General features: G+C 40.6%; 1 non-coding gene and 2 pseudogenes across 1 annotated transcript; all 3 read right to left on the bottom strand.

Moving 5' to 3' along the window:
* The window catches only part of LOC136276830 (fibroblast growth factor receptor 4-like), a 117,716-nt pseudogene that overhangs the window by 75,536 nt on the left and 29,219 nt on the right, over positions 1–12,961 (bottom strand).
* Trnaq-uug (transfer RNA glutamine (anticodon UUG)) lies at positions 492–563 on the bottom strand. Its single transcript has one exon. It is a non-coding gene; the product is annotated as a tRNA-Gln (tRNA).
* Positions 1,488–2,736, bottom strand: LOC136283392 (ficolin-2 pseudogene; annotated as a pseudogene).

Raw genomic sequence — 12,961 nt, 5'->3', positions numbered from 1 at the left:
ATTGTTTTATTATACAATTTTTAAACAACCCGCCAAAGAAAAAACTTCTGTACGTCTGCAAAAGTTTGAGAACACGACACGAACGAGGGGCTTTGAAACTAGGCAGACTTTGAACTCGAGATGATAACCCAACATCTGCTGCACGTATTGGGTATCATGTCAACTTGACACGCTATGTCATATTGATTGTCTGCTCACGACCAACTGGACGACACGAAGTCCTGTTACCGAGTTTATTAGAGCTATGACAAAATTTTAGAAGCAAACTAGCTATTTCACATCTCGGCTCTGACAAGAGTGATGAGGAACACTCTCGACTCTCGAATCGGATACGAAATGATTAAAGAATGCTCAGACGGGTTGAAAAGTGCTTTGAACGCTTTGAACTTTTGGCAGCCTCTGTTGACTGTTGAGTTGTCTTAACATTGTTATTTTATTTCATCGCACGCCTTCGGGTAATAATAATAATAGTAATGCATTAAAATTGTACAAGGTCCCACCGAGATTTGAACTCAGATCGCTGGATTCAAAGTGCAGAGTGCTAACCATTACACCATGGGACCCTTCTCGAACATACGCTATTAAAAAACGGTTTACATTTTGTTCATAAAGGATCTTGAACAAGCATTTTTTGCTTTATTTTATTGACTTTATGAGAATTTTCTAGAGTTAATCCTGAGTTTTGTCATATCTGTGGAGGCGCTTTTCTGTTTTCTGTCCCGACAAGATTCAACCCCCCCCCCCCACCCCCCTTTTTGCAGTGGATTCTTTTGAAAAATCCTTGAAATTCAAGTCAAACACTGTTTTCCTTTTAGGATCTTAAGCGTTTTTATTGTACTCGAGCTCTCTTTAAGTCTCGATTAGATTAACAAAGTAGCCCGTCCAAGGATCAGGCGAGTAGTTCACGATCGAATAGTAGTTACGTAGAGTCATTCGTGGTAGGTGTTAAGGACTTGTTGTCACTGCAAGAGCAACATAACCGCAAAACAGGCATAACTGGACGAGTAAGATTTTGATTATACTTGTATTTTGTATTTGAATTGAGTTAAGAGAGAGGAATGGAGAACTTCGACTGCGTCAGGCTCTCTCAGTAATTCTTCTATCATATCAGATAATGATAAACCGTAAAAACCAGGCGACATCGAAGTTTTCCATTGAAAAGTAACCAATACATCCCACAACCTGCATTCATCGTATCTTGCTTAACCCCTAACTCCTTTAATTCAGAACTGATGAACATGAAACTTCCCCTTACAATTTCGATCCGTTGTCCTTCTAACAGGAATTTAGAATAGTTAAATGCATCTGCCGGCAGGGGGGTCAGTAATTATAGGAGAGAATCTGTAGCAACAGAAAAGAAGAAGAAGGAGAATCATGTACACAATGAGCTGCCTTGGCAGCAGCAGTCGGTGTTGTTATTAGACTTAGTTCAGTAATGTGAACCCAGAGCCGTAGTCAGATAATTTATTTTTTGATCCTGACCCACTTTTACAGATATTTAACATATCGAATACAAGCATTCTTGTCAACCACGTCTATTTTGTTCCAAACTCAAGAAGGAAGGAATGTAAACCTTCCTTCTAGACATTACAAAAGAGAGAGAACTCTTTCAGATTTCAGCCTAATGTCAAACGCGGTGGGGTGGTAGGGGGCTGGGTTGTATTTTGGGCTGAGTGAACGAGTGTTTTTGGGATTCAGAGTATCACGGGATCGTAACGGCTCTGACAGAAAAATCGATGGGTTTGGGCTGCCCGGTGAGGTTTTTCGTTCATTTGAAAAGTTTTAAAACCAAGCTCAAAACTGCCCTTTTTAATTTTCTTTCCAACTTAATTTCCAACTTTTGGAAACAAACAAAACAAAAATTTTAAACTTGCACCGGTCTGATTTTCATCTCAGCTTTCTTGACGGAGTAGTGATATCCTTTCCAGTCATACCAGTTGACTCCGTCGGTATAAGATGAGTGCGCTCCGTGATGGTACAGTCCATTCAGGTTGGAGCGATGACAGCCATCGTACCACCAAGCTCCTTTGTAGGTCACAGCACAGCGATTTTTGTCCTTGTCTTTGGTTGCGAAGGGCTGGCCACGATGAAGAGAAAGGGATTCGCCCGCAGTTCCTGAAAAATGTAAAGTCGTCAAGGCCGCGGAGGAAATTTTTCCCATGGTGCTATGCAATTAATTTGAAAAATTACAAAAAAAGCCTATCGACGAGCTATAATTTTCTGATTTATATATCTGTTAGCGAATACTTAAGGAATTCCAATGTGTTTTATTAAGGCACAGTTGATAGTGCTGTTTCAAGTTCAGTCAATGAATACTGCAAGTTCTCACAGCAACAGATTTCTTTATTATCACTGAGGTTACCTGAGTAAGTTCCAACGCTCAGCTTGTATTTATTCTTCTCACTGGAAACAGCAAACATGTTGTATTCGGCGTAAGCAGTTTTACCTCGGTCCATCGGATCTACACGGAGCTTGTTCTTTAATGTTGTTGTAAGACGGTGTATCTTGTCCAGTCCCACCCAAAACTCACCATACATATTACCAAAGCCATTCTTGTAATCGGTCCAGCCGCGATAGAAGTCAACCGAGCCATCCAGTCTCCTCTGAAACACTGTCCACCCCCCACCGGCGTCGTTTGGTCACAGAAGACTCAAAGGCACCGAGACCATCACGGTCGATTGTATAAACGCCGCTTGTTGTTTTACCAGATTTGTACAGCTCCTTTTTTTTTTGCATTATAAAAAGTAAAGAACAGTTAGTGATAATTCAAAAACTACCTGATGGTCTCTCGTATTTCACATCTTAAAGAAACACAAACTTAGAACCACGTAGATCATATGGATGACTGCATGAGGAAAACGATAAACTGTTGTTAACTGTTATCATTCAAATTTCCATCACTGCTTTTGGTAAGGTAAGCACTTCAGTTAAAACATTACCCTAGGCAAGTCGCTCTGCAAAGAGAGGTAATTTTCAGCCTATCAAAATGGATTGATTCAGCTGAAAGACTTGCTGTAGTCGTTGTAACGACTAGAAATTGAGATTTGTATTTTACCCTTAATATGCATGAAGTAAATATGAGCACTCTTTGTTACAAATTACTGACTACGGCGGATGCTTTACCGAGGTAGCCACCTACCTAAAATCTTGTTGAAAGCTCTGTTGCTTATAAAAGATAAAATTAAACACATCTCGGTGATTCTAAGCAATTAGTACATAAACAGATGAGAATTTTGGTCTTGTTAGCTGCTAAAAAAATAGTTTTTTTAAAAATTACTGGTCTCGTGAGTAATTGAAGGCCATAGTCTCTCTTCTCTCGTTCTGCCTAACGCAATATCCGGTGGGTCATTTAGTCTTTAAAAGAAAAATCTGAGCCGGATTCAGACAAAATGTATTTCACAGCAGCCAACGGGATAGACAATCACCTGTGTGCCACGATAAATGAATATCACAGCTACACCGCTAATTTGCGAGACTAGCTTCAGACGCATATTCTTTTCGTTCACGACTTCCCTTATCCTAATTAATTTGCTTCAAAGAGAGAAGAGTAAATAACAATAAATAATAAATTGAAATAAAAATTAATACACATCTATTCACATATGCATTGGCAGAAATATTGGACAAGATGGCGGCCATGCTTGCGCATTTCGTCCATAATGGCGTCCAAATAATATAAGAAACTGTATGGAAATTTGTAAAATTTCTAAAATATAACAATCAGGAGCTCATGGTCCCGTCTGCTCTCGATCGAGACATATTCAGTACTGATTCTGCTATTCATCAAACCTCAAAGTGACTCGATAAATAAAAACCACTTACTTCCCGAGCCAGTTCTTTTGTCATTGTTCATTGACCTAAGTCGCCTTACAGTTCTTCAAAATCCGTCGTTCTCCATCCCAAACACTTGCCTATTACAGGAAAGTGCATCAATGAAGTCAACTGCTCTCGATTGAATTGACTGCTACTGAGTTCGAAGCTTCCAAATATCCTGTAAAATTGCCATTTCCTCCCATCAAAAAACTTTCCCGTATTTTCCCGTATTTTCCATATTGAGTAAGTAACGAGATGTCATGTTGAAAACTATGACAGAAATGGTTAAACACGAGCAACATTGATCTTCGAATCGTCGGCCATATTTGTTTATGTTCTTGCTGGGAAATAAATTAGTTCTCAGGTCCTTTTCGGAATAAAAATATACCAGGCGTTGAATGCAAATTAAGTAGTCTTGGCGCGAAAATTTAATAAAGGCAAATCAAAATTCTGACATCAAGTCATCGCTTTGCCCCCGAAAAATCCCAAAGATTTACTGGCGGGTCTTCTTTTCGTTTTCTTTTTATCAAATAGAAGATCTGTGGTGCTCAAATTGTGTAAGTCATGGTACGAAACACGCTTCTTTGCAGATCGAGCCGTGATTGCCGCCATATTGACTTTTCTTGCTATTCTAAGCTATTCTACTGTTCCGGAGTGTAATACGATATACCGCTGATAATTGTTAGCGGGCTCGAAATGTCCTTGATTTTTGGCGATGTTATTCATATGAGCGCGTCGGCCTTTGTCTGCAAGCCTAGATGTAACTGCATGCTTGAAGCAATTCACAGTCAGCTCTATTTGGCAATGCTAAAGATTCAGAAACCATTTTATGTAAATTTTCAAAAGCAGTAGGCTTTTTATTATTTTAACTGTACTTTTCAAGAAGCCATCTTTGAAGTTCTCTAGTTTAACCCTTTAACTTCCGTGAGTGACCAAGACAGAATTTCTCCTTACAATATCATCACAAAATCAAGAAGACTAGTTATGAGAACCAAAAAAGGTATCAATTAGGAGTTATTAGTTGATCCAATACCAAATTCTCAGAAGTAACATCAGAAGATTTGTATAGCAGACAGTAAGGAGAATTACTAATGAGATCTTAGGAGTTAAAGGCTCGTATGATTTAACCCTTTAAACCCTGAGAGTTACTAGCATCTAATTTCTCTTCACAGCACCACTCCTGGATTAAACATTAAGGTCAGGAGAATAAAAGAAATGATCAACAACTTAACGAGCTCTCGACCATAAACGAATTTCTCCCAGTCAGCGCCATAGGGAATGTACACAGAACAGTTTTGCCGACTGGTAAAAATTTCGCGAAACATTTGTATAAAGTGTATTCGATCGATAATTTTTGCCTTGTAGTTTCTTTTTCGGCGAAGGTTGATAAGTTAAACAAGCTATATTCACTTTCTGCTTCGACTTCCATATCATACATCTGTTTCTTTGTTTTTAGAATTTCTAAACATTTGTGAAATACAAGGACGGGACTCTAGAACGTAGCGGAGCTGTTAGTCGTAAAAACAAAAATGTTTTCCTCGCGTCAGAGTACCAAGATCTGTCAGCCGAGCCCTGTGTGTCGCATGGGTTATCTGGGTACAGATTCACTCACATAATCAAGAGGTAGACTAAAGCCCTCATTCAAATAAGCGCCCCTACTCTGTTTCAGTGATATCTCTGTAGGAGTACCAGTACATTGAGATCAACCGTGGTTCATCTTCCTTTAATTGCTTACTTAAAGGCTTATTATACAAAAACAGTGGTCTTCGTCTTAGTTTCTCAACTATTACGTCCATGTGAGTGCACAGTTCTTTCAAACGAATAATCTCGTTGTCTTCCAATTTTGCGACGACGATTGGCTGGTCGTTTTAGCCAGGAAGGATTCAGGGACAGCAAGTCCGTTTCCAGTCTTCTTTATCCTCTTTAAATAAACATGGTGCAATTCACAACGAACTTTTAAATGCAGACAATTGTACCATTTCCGGCTGATGAATGAAAGCATGTCACATTTACGTCCTCCCATCAATTAAGCGGAGTTGACTAATTTACCACCACAGGAGCGACTTTCATGAAAATTTTCATGGAAAAAAAAGGGTCTGAGTTTCTTTAGCCCACCAGCATAACAACAACTAAGATTTCTATAACTTTCTTTTTCACCTAGTTAATTGGTAACAAGATGAGCAGGTCGTTAAATTCAAGACTACTCAATTTTGAAATACAGCACAACATGGCGCTAGGTGCTAGATTTTCTGCCCACTCATTTTACTTCTACTTCAAATCAACTCTGCTAGTGATTTCATCCTCCATGATGATGATATATGTCCTCTGGAACAGAAGAATCGAAGCGAAGAAAAATAACAGGTTGGATACACGTAGGAAGCTCAGTAATGATAATAGTGGTAATGGATAAAAATGACAAAAGGAACAAGCGAGCGGATGAGAAAAGATTATGAAAAGAACACATGAAAGACCAATTTAACTTATTACACACGACCTTCAAACCTGTATTTTCCCCATTTTTTCAACTTACATTTCATTGTTCTAATAACATTTTTTTTTGTCTTATTTTTTCCTTTGGATGTAATTTTAACTTTAACAAGCTACTTACTACGAAGAGAGTTTCGATTTTTGCTGCCATTTCCTTGGATTGATATGACTCCTCCTTAAATGCAAGTCTCTTCGGCATTTGAAAACTGAAGGATTTGAAAATGTTTCTGTGTAATCTACTCAAGTGTAATTAATTGAAAAGGAAAAAAGTGGAAGGAGGAAGGAAGCAGTCTTACTAACTGAGGGTGTGGGTCGAGGGTGTGGCAGTACGGACTGAGCGCAGCCAAGTGCGCACTAAAACAACCGAGGTCCAATATTCCACAGTAAGACTCGAGCAAGCGAGGTTAGTAAATAGTTTGTTGAGTGACACTCGGACCAAACTTGTTAATTTTGTATTCGCCGACTTTCGCGAACAAAAATACGCAGTGTATGATCGTTTCCTCGGGACGGTCCGTATGGACAAATCCCGACCCGAACTAATGACCGCTCGCCGAATCTACTGAATTCACTGAACGCTTGAATTTACCTCAGGACCACTTCGCCATATGATAAAGCGTTTAAATATAGCTGTCCTAGGCATAGAAATCATCGAATGTTTCTAGACCCACCATATATTGCTATTTCCCAAAGTAGTATGCCGAACGACCAACTGAAAATGATTAAGAAAAAGGACGCGTTCAGTCAAAGGTATATGCTGTTTTCGGAAAAAAAATAGCGGAATTTTTGAAAATAAGAATTTAGCAAGTGAAAGTTCATCATGGAAATTTCCATATATATATATATAAAAAGGTTGAAAGTGTATCAGAGTCGTGAATCATCAGGGTATATGGCGCCGAATGATACAGAATGCTGATAATGGCTTTTCAGACTATGCGATCTAACCTGGCTTGGGACACTATTAAGAGGCAATTTGTTTAAGATATTTTACATGGACATCGAGTGGAATACAAAGGAAGGAAAAAAGGAGAAGAGGAACTCCTCTACAACATTATTCTCGATAAGTAAAAATCTCAGTGGCCTTAAGCGCCTCGATCTTGACTAAAAGTATTGGTGGTAGACAAGGCTCCCTCGTCCACGTCAGACATCATGTTTCTTTTTGTCTACTTACACATCGCTCTTGGATGTATGAACTCGATCTCGAAGAGATTCCAAAGACGACCATCTCCATGGAACTTTAATCTTTTGATAAAGGTATATGAAAATAAGCTATTCTATATCATTAAGTGATATATAATGAACAAGATATCATGCCAACCAAAGCGTATGCTGGCCTAATTTAGCAGGAAATAATTAAATTTAGCCTACGACAAGGTTCTAACCCTTTAAAGTGATACTTACATGTACTGTTTTTTATAGTGAAAGAGTGCAGACATAAAAAAAGTGGTTTATGATAGATAAATATATTTAATTCAGGGTTTCTATGAGGTGAGCTTATGCAACCCCAGAGAAAAATGAGTGGTCGTATTTAAATAGAAATTTAAATTTCCTGCGGCTTCCAACATAAGAAGGAAGACTAATCCAGTACTTACACATGAAGTTTTGATGTATAATCCATCGTCTGAGATGTTCCTTGCTAATCCAAAGTCTCCAACTTTTGCCACCTTGTTTGAATCAATAAAGACATTTCTCGCTGCAAGGTCGCGGTGAATGCACTGAAAAGAAAGTTGCCATTCCGGTTTTCTGTTACACAAATATTATACCAAAGCATGCTAAGAATGAGTCAAATTTTCACCAAGAGTTATCTTTGAGATTTTTTTTTTGTGAGTTGCCAACTTTCCGCTCTTCCAAGCGTTGCATTCCCAAGGCCACCTGCAGTGCAATGTTCAACAGCTGTCGGTCGCTCAGTTTACAGCAGACATTTGGATATTCGTAACTTCCGTCGTCCTCGCTCTTCAAAAGGCTTTCAAGGTTACCGCCTGGGACCAATTCAGGAACAACAAAAAACTGTTTCTGAAGAGAGACAAGTTGGCTATCAGGAACTCGACGACGGCCTACGGACTGCATGAATGGTAGTTTAAGATGAACATGTTTCCATCTTGCCTTGAACTTGTCCGACTCTTCAAACACGTCTAGGCAAAAGGACTGGTTTCTACGTAACAGAAGAATATGGTTCAGCATAAGCGCCTCGAAGTCTTGCAGGTCACTCGACACTGAAGTTATCGGTCTGTCGTTCAAGATTTTCTCAATTTCTACCAAAAACGTGCGCAAGGCTTCATCGTTGAGAAGTCGCTCTCCAATTAATGAGTGCAAGATTCTTCTGATCGAGCTTATGAGTCCTTCCCAGACTCCCCTTTGGTGGCTCGTTGCTGGTGGATTGAACTTCCATTGAATTCCTCCATTAGTCAAGATGGCTTGGATCCTCTCCTGATCCCACACTTTCTAAGCCTTAACAACGTCCAACTCGGCTCCTGAAATTAGAACCGTTATTACTGTAAATAACTATTGGGGGACCTCGTCAGGCTTCATCGTTGAGAAGTCGCTCTCCAATTAATGAGTGCAAGATTCTTCTGATCGAGCTTATGAGTCTTTCCCAGACTCCCCTTTGGTGGCTCGCTGCTGGTGGATTGAACTTCCATTGAATTCCTCCATTAGTCAAGATGGCTTGGATCCTCTCCTGATCCCACACTTTCTAAGCCTTAACAACGTCCAACTCGGCTCCTGAAATTAGAACCGTTATTACTGTAAATAACTATTGGGGGACCTCGTCAGGCTTCATCGTTGAGAAGTCGCTCTCCAATTAATGAGTGCAAGATTCTTCTGATCGAGCTTATGAGTCTTTCCCAGACTCCCCTTTGGTGGCTCGCTGCTGGTGGATTGAACTTCCATTGAATTCCTCCATTAGTCAAGATGGCTTGGATCCTCTCCTGATCCCACACTTTCTAAGCCTTAACAACGTCCAACTCGGCTCCTGAAATTAGAACCGTTATTACTGTAAATAACTATTGGGGGACCTCGTCTACTAACAAAGCGCAGAACTACGTTGATGAAGCTATCTGTAGACAGGTTTTCGGCCACTTCAAGGTAAACTGCTTAGTACCTTAGGCAAGTAAACATGTATTCGTAACGCTTGGTTGGGGAAACATTCTTCCTCGAGCTTGTTTAGGGCCCACTTCTTTCGTAAAGCGGTACAAAATATCTAATCCTACGGCAGCAAACGAATAGATAATCCTATGACTGTCAGAAGAGACTTGTTTAGGGCCCACTTCTTTCGTAAAGCGGTCCAAAATATCTAATCCTACGGCAGCAAACGAATAGATAATCCTATGACTGTCAGAAGAGACTTGAATCATTGAAAGTTGTGCAGTCACTTGCTCTCCTAACGTGGCATTATAACGTCTGCAGACATGACACTTGCTGAGAACATGCTTCACTGAAGAAACTCCCTTGACAGTCCGAAACCGTTGTCTTATTTCCGCTAAGACTCGATAGGCTCCATCGAGATGGTGATAATGGCGAATTACCAACTCAGTAACTGGGTGCTTTCCTGGCAGTACCATTGGGTACTTAGCATCGTACTTTACATCTGAATGTTTCAATCTTCCTCCGACACGTATAATATCCCTTCTTCTTCAAACGGTTTAAGTCGTGAGGGTCGAACTGTTATCACTAACTTGTCAATGTCTATAGGAAATGACTGTATCTGTACAAACTTCACAACTCTCTTCTCTGCTTCAGTCACTTCGGACACTGATAAAGGGGCGGGACTGAGCTTCAATTCTATCTTTGAACTTGTGTTTCGTTCAGCCCGTAATTTTGGACGTGTAAGTATGTGTGAAAACACAAATAAGCCATGCGACTAATTTTCGCAGCCGATCCTATTTAAGATAGCGTTGAAACAGGGAACACCAAAAACTGCTCCAACCGTAATCTTCGCTCTTTTAACTCCTTCGTCGCTGTCTAGGAGTGGTTTTGAAGCTTCTTCAGGCTGTGGGGCCATTCGTCCTCGTTCTTCCATAAGAATTCTGCTTTATTTTTCCACATTTCTAGTTTCTTGGTCTCTGAGGCTTTGATTTCTTAAGAAGCATAGTCTGCAGGGTTGTGTTCTGATCTCACATGACGCCACTGCCTTGGTTCTGACTCTTCTTGTATAATGGCCACTCGGTTGGCAACAAAGGTAACAAATCTTCGCGTTTCGTCGGTAATATACTTCAGAACTATTATCGAATCGAATCACTCCAGTAAGTAACACTGTCAATCCTCAATCGTCCTTCAAGTTACTTAATTACGGTCGTTTTGATTCAGGTAGCTGCGGTTAATTCTAACTACGGCACCGTGATTGCGTTCTTCATTGGTCTCACGCGCGAATTATCCATGAAGAAACTGCTATGTATCTTTCCTTGAAATGAGGCGCAGATATGAGACTGTTCCATAACCATTCTCTTGCGACGCATCAGCAAAATGATGTGGCTCTGCCCGTGCAACTCTACCAAAGCTTTCTGGCTTGAAACATCTCGACATCCTGAATCCCTGCAAATTAATAAGGCCTTCTCTCCACTTTCTCCAATGGAGACGGATTTCTTCTGGGATATTGTTGTCCCAACTTAGCTCTAATTTCCACAGTTCTTAAGTGATTTCTCTTTCAAGTTGTAGTAACGAACTGGCAAATCTGAGTGGATCGAGTGCGGTCGCAACCGAGGACAGTACTCCCTTACAATTCTCTGGCTGTTCTCGCTCGCTAAAAACGAAGCCGATCGTATCACGTTCTACGTCCCAATGGATTCCTAAAGCCTTATCCAGAGGCAAGTTGTCGGATTTCAAATCCTTAATGTGCGTAGCTTCTTCTCCATTGGAACGCTGACAAGACATCACCACGGTTTAAAATCCATTTTGGGAGTTGGAAGCAACAGCTGGAAGTTGAATCTGATAATGCCCATTTACTAAGGTCACTGACTGATCCATGATTACTTCGGCTTTACGGTATTCAACCGACATGCCTTCTTCTAAAGTTCCGTTCGTGTCGCCAAATTCTTCATTGTACATGCGCTCCAGTTGTGCATCAAGAACTTCACGCTCAGTGTGTATTATGTTCTTCCCTCTAGTCTAACTGCAAGTGGATAATTTCTGGATAATCACTGCCTATCAGGATTTTTACTCTTTTATCTCCTGTTTCGGGTACACTGATGTCAGCAAAGTGAGGCTACTTCATTATTTCCTCGTTGGTAGCCATATGCACTAGCGTAAAAGGAAGACTCCCTGCGGTTAACACATGTCTAAGTTTGAACTCTGTATCTCCTTAAGAGAGGCAGGAACTAGCATCTGACCAAGAACACTCACATGAGTAACTATCTCTTTGGCACCATTGCGACTACTGATTTTAACTGGGACAACCTTCAAGCACACTCGAGGTCGACTGGTCCCTACCACGCCCACAGCAACAGGCTCACTAGGTGGAGTTTTAGTGCTCGGAGGATTATCTGATCCAATCTTAGCGGCTATTGACCCTGGAACGTAGCGGAGATCTGCGACAGTTCCTTTTGCTGCACCATTCCTTTCGGCACTTCGAAACGTATTATGGCCGTTAGTCTAGATGCCACTCCCATTTCCGTCGGCTTCACTAAAATGGATTAGATAATGATGGTCTTAGCTACACCCTGGCTTTGAGCATGGGAATCCTCTGGGACACTGTTTCGCGTTATGTCCCTGTGAGAGATCTGCTCTGCAAAGTCGGTGTTGTCTCACAGTCTTTGAATGATCTCTTAAAGAGGAGCTTCTAAACATCCGACAGCTCCAGACTCCATGTGGTCCCGAGCTCTGTGGACACTTCAGTGGAACTCCGGTAGGTATGGCGATGCCCTGCTGATCTTCTTCACTGTAAGTAGCAAGTATTGTGACTTTAACCCGGTAATCTGCCTTTCCTTTGCCAGATTCCTTACTTTCTCTCTTAGCACATGGTTCCCCAGATCCCCAACAATCCTCGCCCAGTTGTCTGAGAGAGAAGATGTGAAAGAAGTACAGGAAACAAATAAAAAATGCTGATACCCGGTGAGAAGAATGAAAGGGAGATACTGTGCATTATTTAAGCATATTTAAAAATCGCCTAAGCCTCACCTAAATCTTCACCTACATCCTCGATGGACAAGAAAGCCGGGTTGGATGCTTTTTCTCCCGCAGTATCATTTGCAACGTAGTAATATTTTCCTTTATATTCCTTCTTTGCATCTTCTATTACCAGTTGGTTATGAATTTGTTTGTCGTCCAGGGCAGTCTGAATGTATTTTATTCTTGGGTTGGACTGTATAGCAAGTGGATCGTTGTTCTTTATCCATGAGATGGATGGCATGGGAGAACCTTTGGCGGTGAAGTTTAAAGTTACGATCCTCGATAGTCTATGGTGCCAGGAAAGCTGACACCGACAATCCCAGATGACAGTAAAAAATGTGTTGGGAGAAGATAAAAAGAAATGAAAGGAACGAGAGAGAGAAATACCGTGCATTAGTTAAGGATTAAAATTAAAAAGAGAACTTAAATTTTGTGAATTCTAAAACAATTCCTACTAACCGACGGTTAACTTTTGTATGATGCTTTACCTTATAATCGCCTCTGAGGTAAAACTCCAGCTTGATCTGTCTTCCATCAACTAGGATGTAGCCCTTCTCAATTA

Source organism: Pocillopora verrucosa, chromosome 1, assembly GCF_036669915.1.
Source record: "Pocillopora verrucosa isolate sample1 chromosome 1, ASM3666991v2, whole genome shotgun sequence".
NCBI classification, from domain to species: domain Eukaryota; kingdom Metazoa; phylum Cnidaria; class Anthozoa; order Scleractinia; family Pocilloporidae; genus Pocillopora; species Pocillopora verrucosa.
This window is presented reverse-complemented; position numbering and strand designations above follow the sequence as displayed.